At 47.4% G+C, this 15,058-nt stretch overlaps 1 protein-coding gene and 1 long non-coding RNA gene across 2 annotated transcripts in view; both read left to right on the top strand.

Moving 5' to 3' along the window:
* LOC308482854 overlaps window positions 1-6,617 on the top strand; it is a 52,453-nt gene extending 45,836 nt beyond the window's left edge. Inside the window, exons 2-3 of the long non-coding RNA XR_013989463.1 lie at window positions 5,576-5,762; window positions 5,931-6,617. This is a non-coding gene — a long non-coding RNA (uncharacterized lncRNA). The remainder of the gene's footprint in view (window positions 1-5,575; window positions 5,763-5,930) is intronic.
* Window positions 1-15,058, top strand: part of TTLL10 (tubulin tyrosine ligase like 10) — a 171,403-nt gene that overhangs the window by 73,500 nt on the left and 82,845 nt on the right. The gene's annotated exons all lie outside the window — the stretch shown is intronic.

The raw sequence follows: 15,058 nt of genomic DNA, 5'->3' as shown, positions 1-15,058 counted from the left end.
CACCTTCAGAGTCCTTTACTGAATATAGGAAGAGACCCAGTGGGTGAGGCCATAGGCCCATCTACTCCATCATCCTGTTCTCACAGTAGCCAACCAGATGGCTGTGAGGAACCCACAAGTAGAAGATTAGGAAGAAGGTGTCCATCAGAGGCCACCCAACTCTATTTGTCTCTTCCTTCTGAATCAGGTGTGGCAGATGAGGTTCAGGAACTGTGTGTGTGGAGGTAGCGATGTTCTGGATGCGAATCCGGACAAGATGAAGGTATTGGAGATAGCTGGTTCGCAAATCTAAGTTGCTTGAGAGGGTTGTTCTCCCCTTGAAAGAACAACTGCGTAGTTTCGGAGTGCTCATCGATTTAGCACATAAGTACATAAGCAGAGATTGCTGGATCAGGCCAGTGGCCCCTCTAGCCCAGCATCCTGTTCTCACAGTGGCCAGTCAGATGCCTGTAATAAAACCTCAAGCAAGACCTGAAGACAAGAGCTCTCTTCCCTCCTTCAGTTTCTAACAACCACTATTCAGAAACAAACTTCTTCCAACTGTTGGGTGCACAGCATAGCCATCATGGCTGGTAGCCATTGGTAGCCTTATCCTCTGTGAATTTCCCTTTTTTTAAAAAGCCGTCCAGGTTTGTGGCCATCGCAGCCTCCTGCAGAAGTGAGTTCCGTAGTTGACCTATGAGCCATGTGAAGAAGCGCTTTCTTTTCTCTTTCCGGAATCTTCTGACGCTCTGTCTTCTTGGATGCCCACGAGCAAAGCAGGTGCCCATGAGTCTGAGTGTCAAACGTCACCTTTGAGGGAGGCGACTGGAGGAAGCTTTGCTTGAAACTGGCCCAGGAAATGCAGCACGGCGGGGGTGGAATCTATTCAGCGAGGCCCTTTGTGTGCCTCTCTGTGAGTCAGTCCTCCCGCTAGTCATTAGTGGCGCAAAACAAGCCGAAGCTTGGAAAGGAAGGTGAAGGAGAAAGCAGCGGCGGGGGTGGGGTGGGGAGGAAGGACTCCCCTGGCAGCGGAACGGGTGAGGCAGCTCTCTCGTTAATTCTCACCCCTCCTGGCACTCGGTGACAGTAAAAGGCAGGCTACATTCACAGAGTCCATGTACACTGTTTTCACTACTGTGCATTTTTTGCACACATTAATTAACCAAAGAACAGCACTCCAGAGTTTGGAAAAGTGCAGAATGGCTGCATTTCAGAAACAGTGAATTACCGTATTTTTTGCCCTATAGGATGCACTTTCCCCCCTCCAAAAATGAAGGGGAAATGTGTGTGCGTCCTATGGGGCAAATGCAGGCTTTCGCTGAAGCCTGGAGAGCGAGAGGGGTTGGTGTGCACCGACCCCTCTCGCTCTCCAGGCTTCAGGAAGCTATCCGCAAGCCTTGCGAGCCCGGCGGGAGGTCCCGCGGGCTCGCAAGGCTTGCGGATAGCAGCCTGTTCTGGGGGCTGGGGTCGGGGGAAGCTGGGGGGGGATAATTTTTTTTATTCATTTCCCCCCCCAAAAAACGAGGTGCGTCCTATGGGCCAGTGCGCCCTATAGGGCGAAAAATATGGTAAGTACATTCTGCTTTTAAAGGTGAACTGAACCGAACTTTTGCCCAGTCCCTGAGTTCTCCCACTTGCAGGTTTCCTACAGGCACCTGGTTTGCTACTGTGAGAACAGACTACTAGACTAGATGGGCCTTTGCCTGATCCAGCAGACTTGTCTTATGTTTCCTGGCTGAAGCCAAGCAAGTTTGGGCCCCAGAAGTCAGACTTCATTGGGAGGCAATCCAGGATTTATACTTCATCCAACTGGAGATCTTGGGAGGAGGAGGAGAGAGTTATAATGTGTAATAAAATAAAATGCTTCTATGATGGAGGCAGCAGTGAAAGAGAAGGTCAGGGTTTAGTTCTAAGCCCTGATTTACCACCCAGTGCCATCTTCTGTTCCTGATTTGATGCTTGCAGATTTTGTTTCAGGCTCCATGTCTAGACCAGAATCTGGCAATAATGCAATGAGAGATGTAGGTCTGACTTTGATGAAGGTGGCTGACCTGGGTCTGGGCTGGGCCACAGAGGAACATAGGGGGTTTCCCTCCATCGGTCCAGAGTATTGTCTACTCTGATGGTCAGCAGTTCTCCAGGGTTTTGGGCAAGGCATCTTTCCTAGCCCTACCTGGAGATGCCATCGAGGATTGAAGCTGGGACCTTTGGCATGCAAAGCAGGTGTTTTGCCACAGAGCTAGGGTTTCCTTTCATTTCTCTCTGTGAAATCTTGTGGGGCTCAAAATCGGAAGGAAGAGCCAAGGAGGCTATTTTTCATGTCTCCACTAAGTCTCACCCTCCTTAAAACGTGTGCAGTGTAAGGATAGGTGAATCTGTCCATGTCGGTTTCAGCTTCTCATTCTTCCAGACATCAGTTCAATACTTTCTGCATCAGTCTGTGAAATTTCCCCAAAAATGTTCATGAAAATTTCTCAGCATTTTACTGCAAATCGATCCTTTTTTTTTTTTTTGCCAATCCATCTCCCCTAATTTGTATATGTTATTTCTACTAATATATGCACATGCGTTTCTGTACATATCGCTAAGCTGGAGAACTGCAGTGCAAAATTGGGAGAAGCGCAGATTTGAAAGGACAGCTGCGTTTGGGTTCTCAGGTTGTTTTGCAAAGCGCAAACTAATTTGCAAATTAAGGGCAAGTTAATTGCTAAATGAAACCAATTTCTCACCCACGAGTAGCGAGCAGGTGTAGAGACACAGCTTGGCTCAAAGGGCAAAAGTCGGACTTTGATGGCCGCCCTCTAAAACTACTTTTAATACCACATTTGGAATATGGTGTACAGTTCTGATCGCCTCACCTCAAAAAAAAAAAAAAGCTGAATATTGGATGGCTCAGGATGGATAAAAGAAAGTATTTCTTCAAGCAGTGTATAGTTAAACTTAGGAACTAAGGTATGGCCCCCTGCTTGGATGGTTTTAAAAGACGATTAGACAGATTCATGGAGGAGAAGGCAATCAGTGGCTGCTAGCCATGACGGTTATGCTCTGCCTCTATGGTACAAGCCAGTCAAACTTCTGAATACCATTTGCTGGAAACCACAGGAGGGGAGAGTGCTGTTGAGCTCAGGTCCTGCTTGCTGGTTCCCCTCAGACATCTGTGGAGCCACTATGAGACTAAGATGCTGGACTAGATGGTCCTTAATAAATAGTATGCTACCCGCCCCCCCACTTCTTCCAGAAGGAAGGCAGCCAAATCTGTGCATGCTCAGAGGTACTCTTTTCATTTGTGCTTCACATCCTGCCGATGGAATGAGGGAATCAAATTACAAATGACAGCCGGTTCCTTGGGTGAACGTTAAAAAAAAATAAAAAATAAGAACACGGTTCCCTTCCCATCTCCTGGCTCCCATTGCTTCTTTTTTCCATTGCTTCCCCCCACACCCTGGCACCCCCAAATCTTTTGTAAGGTGGAAATGGAGAGCGGTGAGGGTTGATGGGGAGGAGATGATAGAACAAAGGAAAGAGGGGAGCGGGGTGGAAACCCAGCAATCCTAAGTGCCTTTATGAATGGTTTCTTTTTCATTGCTTCCGCATGGAGAGCCGATCGGAGCCTCGCCTCCCACGGCAAGTCCTCCGCCCTCGCAGGAGGTGTGGGGGGGAGGGAAAGCTGTCTCCCATCACCCATCTGGAACGTGAAAGCGGTTGCTGGGACCATAGGCGTGTACAGGAGATTAGCGGCGGAGGAGAACACCTGCTTCCACTTAAACGATCCTAGCTGGGAACAAAGGGCGAGAAAGCCTATCGCCCCCAAACCTTGCCAGATTGGGTGGGAGCGGAGAAGAAGCTGGTTCTTGGCAAAGGCGCCTTCCATTTAGGGGGAGGGACACCGGGCAGAAGGTGCAAGGTGTTGTTGGATCACGGAGGAGGATGTCCCCCTCCCCACCCAGGGCAACCCTTCGCCCCGCAACCTCCACCTCTTGGACTTGTTCGTCCTGACTGGGGTAAAGGGCTGCGAGGCAGCAGGAGTGGCTCAATGTATAAATGCAAGGGTGGGGAGGATTAGATAGAGCCAGGTGGGTATCTGTGCCAATAGGGAGTGTCTTCCAAAGGGCCTCTGAATCAGTTTTTCCCTTTTTTTGCTGCTTGGGACGTGACCAACTGGAACAATGTAGACCTGCTCAGTTTTTTTGTTGGTTTGCTTGCTTGCTTGCTTGTTTGGAGGGGAATCCAGCCTCCTAATTTCGATGTTTCCAGGAATGTGAGCCTGCCACAGAAAGCAGGACCACAATGCACCTGACCCCCCACCCACCCCCACCCCACATGTCTCCTCCTTCCTGTCTCTCTTCCCGCCACAGCGAGCTGGTAAAATGGTTGCACTTCCTGAAATCATTGTACAGTGGTACCTCGGGTTAAGAACTTAATTTGTTCTGGAGGTCTGTTCTTAACCTGAAACTGTTCTTAACCTGAAGCACCACTTTAGCTAATGGGGCCTCTTGCGCCGCCAGAGCACGATTTCTGTTCTCATCCTGAAGCAAAATTCTTAACCTGAGGTAATATTTCTGGCTTAGTGGATTCTGTAACCTGAAGCGTATGTAACCCGAGGTACCACTGTACAGTCATACCTCGGGTTACAGACACTTCGGGTTGCGCACCGCGCCAAATCCGGAAGTACCGGAATGGGTTACTTCCGGGTTTTGTCACTTGCTCATGCGCAGAAACACTAAATCGCACTTTGCGCATGCACAGAAATGCTGAATTGCGACGCACGCGTGTGCAGACGCGGCGCTGCGGGTTGCGAACATGCCTCCCGCATGGATCATGTTCGCAACCCGAGTGTCCACTGTATATTTTTTCTTATTTGGAACAAAATAATGCACACTGCTAGTCCCCATGGCTGTAGGGAGGCAGACTTCAATAGTCTCCTGTGTAAATGAGGGCAAATCTTCCAATCTGCTTTCTCCACCTTCCTGAGTCTTTGTTTCGGGCCATTCTAATTGCGCATAACAAAGAATGGGCTAATGGCCCCATTGATTAATCTCATAGAATCTTAGAGTTGGAAGGGACTCCAAGGGTCATCTAGTCCAACCCCCGGCAGTGCAGGAATCTCAGCTAAAGCATCCATGGCAGATGGCCATCCAACCTCTGCTTGAAAACCTCCAAGGGAGGAGAGTCCACCACCTCTCGTGGGAGTCTCTTCCACTGCCGAACAGCTATTATTGTCAGAAAGTTTTTCCGAATGTTTAGTTGGAATAACTGTTAAATGCCAACTTTGACAAAGGTTTGGGAGTGCTTGGAGTCATGGGTGTTGATCCCTGATGCTGGGTGGAACACAGGCTTTTAGCTGCCTGATCCTTTACAGACACTGCAATGCCCAAGGCCCCTCCCTTCCCCCTCCTTGACCCTCCCCCTCCCGCCTCTCTTCCCCAGCTCGCTTCACATGCCAAGACACCATTCACTGCCTTTTTGGCTTCAGGTACTGTAAGGGCAGGTGGGGCCCTGAGCTGAACTTTGCTCCCGTGAAAAGCAAGCAGGAGCTCTGAAATGACTTAATGCCCCTTTTAAGCTTGCAATGATTTTCACCTCCTCCCATCAGCTATCTCCTGGCCTCAGACGTCTTTCTGCTAAAGAACTTCACCCAGGTGGCACAGCCAGAAAACAGCAACGCTTCCAATTTCTTCTCTGTTTGGAATTCTGAGTTAAACCAGTGGAACCCCCACTGAAATAAGCAAAATGCTTCTGCTCAGGGTTTCAGCCAGCCGGTTAGCTGTGCCCTTTTCCAGGTACTCCATTTCATTTGAATCCCACCAGGTTTTCCATCTTCCCCACCCTGCCCTGCTTCCAGACAGCATTTCCAGGCTTTGTTGGGATAGTTGGGGTGGGAGTCACATCCCCTTTAGGATTGTTTCCTTACATTTTTTTTCCTCCTAATACCTCCCTCTTGTGCATAGGTGGTGCCATCTTGACTACGAAAGGATCCACTCTCCAGGAATTTGCTCCCACAAGGTGTACTGGGGATGCATTTAAAAGAGGATTGGACACATTCATGGGGGAGAAGGCTATCATTGGGTGCCAACCATGATGGCTGTGCTCTGTCTCAACAGCTGGAGTCAGAATACATCTGAACACCAGTTGCTGGGAATTGCATCTGGAGAGTGCCCTGTTGCACTCAGGTCCTTCCCATGGAGTTCATCCAGGGAAAGTAACTAGCTTTGCTTCTGCTGCTGTTCACCCTACTTTGTATTCGTAGGACTAGGTCGTATGAGTCTGGCAAGGTTGGACTGAATCTTGTCTTAAGGCAGAGCCTCCGTGTCCCTATTTTCCAGGGACAGTCTCAGATTTACAGAAGCCATCCCAGTTTCCTATTTGATCCCAGAATGTCCCGCTTTTCCTTATTTCCATTGGATAAATGTTGGAGGGTGCGGAGTTATGCAACCCCTAAGCCAATGCTGTAAGTAACTAAACAACCTTTAGGAGACATCTGAAGACCGCCCTATAGAGGGAAGCTTTTTAATGTTTTTATATATGCTTGAAGTCACCCCAAGTGGCTGGGGCAACCCAGTTAGATGGGTGGGGTATAAATAAATAAAACAATATTATTATGGAATACCACGTCCCTATTTTCATCAGAGAAATGTTGGAGGGTATGTTAAAGTTTTAGTTCTCCACTTCTAGCCTAGCTTAGGAGACAGGCAGGGATGAAGATGAGGTGAGAGATGGCATGGCCTGGTGGCACCTTGAACTTCCTGATTTAAGTAATAAAACTATTATACTGAGAGTGTTTGTGAATGAATTGACTTATTGACATACAGATCAGAGCAGGGGCAGTTCTGTGGCATTGTGGATAATATAAAAGGGGGGGGCTCACAGCCATCTGTCACGTGGGCCTGAGCCCGAGGATGCCAATTTAGCCTGCTTCCCCTTGCCAACTCTCGGTATTGCCTAGTCACTTGCTTCTCCCTCTGGGCCCAATCCGCACCACCTCACAGGTGTGGAGGGGAGGTGACTGCTTAATCTTGAAGAGAGCAGTGCACTTCTTCACACACAGTGTAGTTAAACTATGGAACTCATTGCCACAGGAGGCAGTGGTAGCCACTGACTTGAATGGCTTTGAAGGCAGATTGGACAAATGCATGGAGAAGGAAGCTATCTGTGGCTATTACCCATGATGGGTTGTGCTCTGCCTCCACGGTCAGAGACAGTAATGCTTCTGAAAACCACTTCCTGGGAATCACAAATTGTGAGATAGTGCTGCTGCGTTCTGGGTCTGCTTGTGGGATTCCACAGAGGCATCTGGGAGAGCCAGTGTGGTGTGGTGGTTAAGAGCGATAGACTTGTAATCTGGGGAACCAGGTTTGGGTCTCCGCTCCTCCACATGCAGCTGCTGGGTGACCTTGGGCTAGTCACACTTCTCTGAAGTCTCTCAGCCCCACTCACCTCACAGAGGGTTAGTTGTGGGGGAGGAAGGGAAAGGAGAATGTTAGCCGCTTTGAGACTCCTTCGGGTAGTGATAAAGTGGGATATCAAATCCAAACTCTTCTTCCTGTGAGAACTGCATCCTGTGAGAACAGGATGCTGGACATGAGATGAATCATTGGCCTGATCCAACAGGCTCTTCTCATGTATGTTCTTAGCGATAGAAAGAAGGAGCAGAAGCCTAGCAGGCTCCGGATTCAGAATTGGGTCCTCCCCAGGGCTGTGTGCCTACAACAGGTGACTAGGAATGCTGGTACGCTGTTGATGAGTGAAAAGCCCATCAGGGCAAGCCCCTGCCCCGCTCCTTTGGGTGATGCCCAAGATCTGCCACTGCATGCACAAAGAGGCGTGGCTTTCAGCAACACAGCAGCCTTGTCAGGAGGTGAGATCTGCAGAGGTCACCGAGCCCCAAGGTTGTTCTCATCAGACAAAAGCAAAGGTGTTTACTGCTGTCATTACTACAAGGGGCCGAAGGGAACTTCAAAGGGGCTCATGCAAGAAGAAGGGGGGGGGGGGAATCAGATCATCATGATAAATACAGTGACACATTTCATCCAATGTTAAAAATGCTGTATGTTGTTGTTGTGAAACATAACCCGCACTCTGGAACCTGTTGGCTTTTTGAAGTTCCTGTCTTCTTTTTTGCTCCACAATATTTTATTTAGTCTAATTCCTAGCTCATTCGTTCAAAGACACTGTTGGCTAGTAACCAGTTCATGGCTTAGTGGTGGCGTGAGGAACCAGGTGCCCTCTAGCTGCTGTAGGACTCCAACTCCCATCAGCCCCTGCCAGAGTGGCCAATTGCCAAGGATGATGGGAGTTGTAGCCCTGTGATGTCTGGAGGGCCAACAGCGTTGCTATCCCTTGGAGTAGTGTCCCTATTCAGTAAATTGTTTTAAATTGGGGGAAAGCTAGAAGCAACACAGAAATTGGTTTTCTTCCCTCAACCTTCTTCAATTTTGTCCTGCCTTCAAGCGATCCCTAAGCTAAAACTCTGAAATGTCAAGGCCAGACCTTGAGACCCACCAACTTGATGTTGCCAGTGCCAGATTAAACCCTGCAGAAGCCCTAAGGCTGTTGAACTTGCAAATTATCTCAAAGCTTCTTGCAAATTATCTCGAAGCTTCTTCTTGGCTTGATTGTAATTTTCTTTCAAGATCAAATCAATATTATTTTGATTCATTGTCAAAGGGCACCTAAAAGGCATGGGGCCCATAGGTCGGTGCCTGCTCTGCCTCTTTGGTAATCCAGCCCTGCTTGCTGCGTTCTTTCCCCAAGAATCTCCACAGCTCAACATTGTCCTCTGAGCTCTCCTGCAGAAGACAAATTGCTCCATTCAGCATGCAAAAGCTTTCAAACTCTCGGTGCCTGCGTTCAATTTGCTGGGCTGCGTCTTCTGGGGATTTTCCAGGTGCTTCTTCTAATTAGCATGATAATTGGTCATTTCATTAAACAACATCATCCATGAGAAGCTAGGGACCGAACTCCCTTAAAAACAAGGAGAAAGGAGAAAACCTGCAAGGTTGCATTTCACCCCTTTATTTTTTATTCGTTTGAGCAGAGTATATTGTAGTTACGGATGGGCAAATCTGTCAATTTCAGTTCATCCCCATTTTTCAAGTCTTAAGCTCCATTCTCCCCATTTCCGCACCAGTTTGTGATTTCTTTATTATTATAAAAAGTCTTCGTGAAAATTCACCAACATTTTAGTGCAAATTCTCCTAACCTACACATCTTTGTATGCAGTTTTGCTTCATACAGACATTTTTACAAAGCAAGTTACCCAAATATAACACACTTTGTACATTATGTACACAAATGTATGCATTATATGCACACGTTATGCATCTTTGTATGCACTAATTTGTGAGAGAACTTGCACTGCAAAATTCGGATAAGTTCTGCTTCAGAAAGTTCAAATCCTGTAGATTCGCCTTTAAACATGAATCTAATAGAGTTCACTTCCTGAATCGTAGCATTAAATGTTCAGGACAGCTGAAGCAACAGTTTGAAATCCACCATCCTATTCCCCACTAGGAATAGATCAATCTGTCAATTTCAATTTCTTTCAGTTTCTCATTCCCCGCCCCCAACCTGAAGCTCAGCTCATCCCATTTCAGTTTCTGATCATTTTTTTTTACAAGGTCCACATGAAAATTTGTTGGGTTTTTTTAAAGAAGGCTATTTGCTCTGTATACGTATATTTTGCAAACTATTTTCCCTAACCCCATGTACAGTGGTACCCCGCAAGACGAATGCCTCGCAAGACAAAAAACTCGCTAGACGAAAGGGTTTTTTGTTTTTTGAGCTGCTTCGCAAGATGATTTTCCCTATGGGCTTGCTTCGCAAGACGGAAACGTCTTGCAAGTTTGTTTCCTTTTTCTTAACACCATTAATACAGTTGCGACTTGACTTCGAGGAGCAACTCATAGAACGCGGTGTGGTAGCCTTTTTTGAGGTTTTTAAAGACTTTGGTGATTTTTGAAGCTTTTCCAAAACTTTCCCGACACCGTGCTTCGCAAGACGAAAAAAATCGCAAGACGACAAAACTCGTGGAACGAATTAATTTCGTCTTGCGAGGCACCACTGTATTTCTGAAAGTTATCTTCACTAATATTTCGCCTTTGTGCACACTTTTTGCTAATAAAATAAGGCCATAGCTTTCATTGATGACACACATCCCCCCCAATAGAGTAAAATTCACTCATACACAAAAAAAGATTGATTCTGAAAAGGTCTGAGGAGTCTGAGGCAGTTCACTTAGAGGTACTGTACCTCTGTGTCTCTGCAGGAGTCCCTGTTCTGAGCACGGCTCCTGATTTCAATGCACTGAGACGAGAACTGCAACTCATGTAGGGACATACTGGGCACCCCCCTCTAAGGTTTGCTCTGCTTCTGTACTGGGAGTAACCGGATCAGGCTTGATTCAGAGGTGGGGCAGACTAACTCACCCTGATGGAGACTAAATGGAAGGAAACACATTGAGGGCAGTAGATCAGACAGAGACAGAACAGGCACACTTTTCTGTAGATGAGCCACAGTTGAGTGGTAGAGCACTGCTACAGAACCCCGAGTGTGTCTCAGAAGATTTGGGCATGCTCAATTCATGTAGACTCCTCCCCCTCCAGTGTGCATAAACATTGGGAAGGACCCTAGATCTGTGAACAGAGCACAGACTTTGATCTTCCGTGTGGATACTTTGCAATCACAACATTCATTAAATTCTCACAGGGTAGCCACATGCCCCATTACATAGTTAGGGGCCAATGCAACACTATAATCAGGTATGATCTGTAGCACTCAAGGAAGTGTTTGCAGGGGCTCCTCCAGAGGCACTATGCCTCTGAATACCAGTTCCTGTGAATCACAGGTGGGCAGAGTGCTGTTGTCCTCAGGTCTTTCTTTCGGACTTCATCAAGCTGCAAAAATAGGATGCTGGACTGGATGAGCCATTGGCATGATCCAGCAGGCATATCTTACTTCCTTAAGCCCTTTCTATTGTACAATTATGGGCCTGTATTGAATGCTAATCCTGCTCAGAGCAGACCCATTGTTGCTGTTGTTGTTGATGATGATGATGATGATGTTGTTGTTATATTCTGCCTTTTCCCCAGAATGCAATTCAAGGTGGCTTGCACAAAACGACACTGATAAAAATATTTGAGGTGAATTTTTCAACAGTGGGGGCATATTTTCATCTGGAAAAGGACTGCTGGGCACAACCATTGGCACTATCCACTATCAACTTGGATGTGCAGGAAAAGGGCAAAGTTGTGATCCCACTCCCCTCTTCTCCAGCGGAAAAGATGCTTTGGTAGAATCTTGGGCTTTTTTTCAGCTGGAACCCGACAGAACTCAGTTCTGGCACCTCTCATGTGGGCACCTTACTATTACAGTAGTACCTCGGGTTACATACACTTCAGGTTACATACGCTTCAGGTTACAGACTCCGCTAACCCAGAAATAGTACCTCGGGTTAAGAACTTTGAAATTTGAACAGAAATTGTGCTCTGGCGGAGCGGCAGCAGCAGGAGGCCCCATTAGCTAAAGTGGTGCTTCAGGTTAGGAACAGTTTCAGGTTAAGAACGGACCTTCAGAATGAATTAAGTACTTAACCCGAGGTACCACTGTATAAGAGAACAAGGGAGATGTTAATAGTGATTTCTGGCACCTATTTTTCTAGAAAAATAGCACTGGTGCCTTGAGCCTTCACATTTCTCTCGCAAGGCCTTCCTTGCTGTGCACGCTGCAGGAGAGAAGGGGTTAAAGAGCCCTTTGTTGCCAGGAGACAATATCCAGGTGACATCATAGGACATGGGGTTCTGCCAGCACCTCCCTTGCTGTTCAGGTTGTAGAAGTTGGCCTTAAAGAACCCATTTACTTCGGGCGAAAAGTGATTTTACATTTTTTTAAAAAATACAATAGAAATCAACAGCCCTTTGCCTATGTCTCAGAGCATCCCAGGTTTCAAACTAGGCCAAAGGACCCTGTCTTGCTGTTCACACTGCAGGAAAAGAACTTAAGAAACCCATTGCTTGTGTCCCAGTTTGGGAGAAACTGGCTGAGAGAAACTGGATAATAGTGTTTATGACCTTTGGGTTTAGGAGTTATGTTTTTGGCTTGATGGGGGTTGGGGGGTTGGATTTGCATTGAGGGTTGGATTTGCCTACAGTGGGGGCTTGTGCCTATTGAGATTGGTAGGGCAGAAACCCAAGTGCAAGCAAAGCCAGAGCAAATGATAGATAGAGGCAGAGATGATGACATGTGGAGTCAACTAATTATAATCTTGCCCTCATGCTCCTCCTCGATGAGTTCTACAAGGGCAAAACTGAGACTAAGGAGAAGGAAGATTACAACCAAGACCTCCCTTTGTACTTGTTGTTAAATAGGAAGGCAGGAAGGATGGGCTGGCTGAGGGCAGGCTAAGGTTGGTGGGGCAGTGCCCCATTGGCATGAAGACACACACCTTCAGTTGCCCAACCCTATTGTATTGTACAGAACCGCCTCTTCCTTGTGACACTTGGGAAATTCTCTCAATGCCTACCCCCAGTTCCCAAATTTCTGTAGGTTCTTGTCAAGAGTACTAGATGGGAGGGGATCTTGGCTCATCCAACAAGGCTCTTAAGCAAGGGCATATATCCAGAATAACTTCACATATTTTAGTTTGGACAGCCCATAGCTCAGTAGTAGAGCACACCGCTTTGTGTATGGAAGGATCCAGGTTCAATCCTCAGCATCTCCATTAGGGCTAGGAAGAGACCTCTGGCTGAAGCCCTAGTAAGCCTCCAGGACCAGCCCAAGATATCTTGCTGCCTGAGGCAAAGGACAAAAATGGTGCCTCCCTCCTCATTGGATGTACAGAACCCAGATTGGACTGGTAGATGAATCCAACATCAATGCTGGTGATGTACAGACTCTCATTTTGTATATTTAGAACACAACGGTGGACCATAGCGATTTTAATGACTGTCAGTAGCGAACAGGAACCTTTTGCCACCCTTTGGGCCATACATATGGATTTTTCTGGACATTACTGGGATTTCAAAGGTGGAATTGACATCTGGGGGAATTTTCCGAAAGACAGTGCTTTGTCCTGGATCTTAGGCAAGTCAATCGAAAAATCGCTTTTTTGTAAAAAGAAAGCTCAACAACGTTGGGGTTTTTCTTGTAAAAGCTCAGCGACTTTTGGAGTGTCTTGGTTTTTACTTTTTGAAATATGGCAACCCTAGGGACATTCTGCCAGGGGTGGGCAGAGCCCGAGGCAAAAGCGGGCAAAGGCACAGATGTAAATGTTTAGCTTCGTACAGTTGGCTCGTTTCTACACACACTTCTCTCCATCCTGGCAACCATGAGGCATGATCAGAATTTAAGGACACTTTCCAGCCAGGATCCGTGGGCCAGGTGGAGAGGCCTGGAGGGCCACGGCTGGCCTCTGGGCCGGAGGTTCCCCATTTCTGATGTAGATCATGGAAGGGTGGAGTTAATCAACCCACATCTGCAAGAAACCTGCAACCTTGGATGACTCTGACTGAACGCTACAGAAAGTGACTTCCTTATTTGAAACTTTCCCCTCCTTCCCTGGCTTATGGCAGTTGTGGCAGCTTAGAGGGGGAGACTAACTGAACTTCTTTTGCCAGAAGGTTATACACCCTGCTGGTGGCGGGGACCCCTTTCCAACCAGTTAGCCTACATTTCTTAAATAAAACAACAGATATGAAGGTTGAGAGAAAATGGGAGGAACGGGCCGTGCTAGGTTGGTAGGTAGGTAGATAGATACAGTATGCATATGTCACACATCAACTTAACTTCCTCCCCCCCCCCCCGATATTTGAAAAGATCCTTTGGAGGTGGGGAGGCTCCGAAAGCCTATTGTGTGGGGTCCGTGGCTACATCACGCCTGACGGTTCCCCGCCTGGCCTATCCCAAGATGGCAGGACACACCTGTTCATGGCTAGAGGCAAGGAGATTGGTCGGGAGCAAAGAATGCACCTGCTCAGGGAGGGGTCGAGGAAGTACATGTAAGCTGAGCCGTTAGACATTCTCCGTCTCTCCTGTATTCCAGCTTAAACAAGTAAGATGCTTGAGGCTTCCATGATGGCCGGGCAACATCGCGGCTCCCCCCTCCTTTTAAAAAACTTTTAATTTTATTTTAAGGATTTTCTTTTCTTTTTGGTAGCGTAGATATAGCAAAGCTGTTCTGATTCCTTGTGTGCTTTCTGCACACCCCCCAAAATCCCAGCCTGCGAAACTCCTTGCCGAGAAATCCCGAGAAATTGCTGAGACGTGGGAAGATCCGACCCTCCAAAGTCACTCACAAGAGGCCTGCTGCGACTTGCTTTTTCAATGCATGTATTTATTGATTTACGATCCTTGGCGGTTTTGGGTTGGGAAAAGGTTACCTGGCAGCTTGCGCCAAAGTCGTTGTAATGGCTTCGCGTTCCTCGTATGCTGTAGGTTGAAAGATTCCCGCCGTGGATGTGCACTAAACGGGAGTTTAATGGTGGTGACTGAGCCGCAGTTAAGTCGTCTTGCTTAGGTGTGCTTCCCCCCCCCGCCCCCTTCTATCTTTTGTCTCTTTTCTTTCTCCAGGTAGACTGAAGGAAGTTTTGTTTAAAAAAAAAGAAAGAAGAAGTATCAGGTTTTGTCTGCTTTGAGATGGAAGGTGAGGGGGGTGGGGATGGCTGAAACCTCGCAAATCCAAACGTTCACCTTACAACTGGCCAAACCAGTTGGGGCAGGTAGCAGCAAAGTTGCAAGGCATTCAATAGGAGGCAGCCAATGGGGGGGGGGGGAACCTTAGTCTCTCGTGCCCTGATCTTGACAAAGGAGGCAGATTTGGGATCGGTGGTGATGACTGAATCACGGCAGTTAGGCGAAGGGGGTGGAAAGCACTCAGTTGACCAAGAGATGAAGAGCGATCCAAGCAGCCCATGGTTTGTATCTCTCACTGAATCCTAAATGTCTTTTCCCTCCTTGTTGGTGAGCTGTGCCTTGCTTAATTCTTTCCCATCTTTATCCCTTCCCCACTGCTAAAAGAGAAATAAATGGTTGTGACCCTGTTTAACAAGGACAGGGGGCAGTTTAAGCGCAGGGGGGTAACAGA

The sequence above is a fragment of the Podarcis pityusensis genome (assembly GCF_964106645.2).
Source record: "Podarcis pityusensis genome assembly, chromosome: 8".
In the NCBI taxonomy this organism is placed as follows: Eukaryota; Metazoa; Chordata; class Lepidosauria; order Squamata; family Lacertidae; genus Podarcis; species Podarcis pityusensis.
This window is presented reverse-complemented; position numbering and strand designations above follow the sequence as displayed.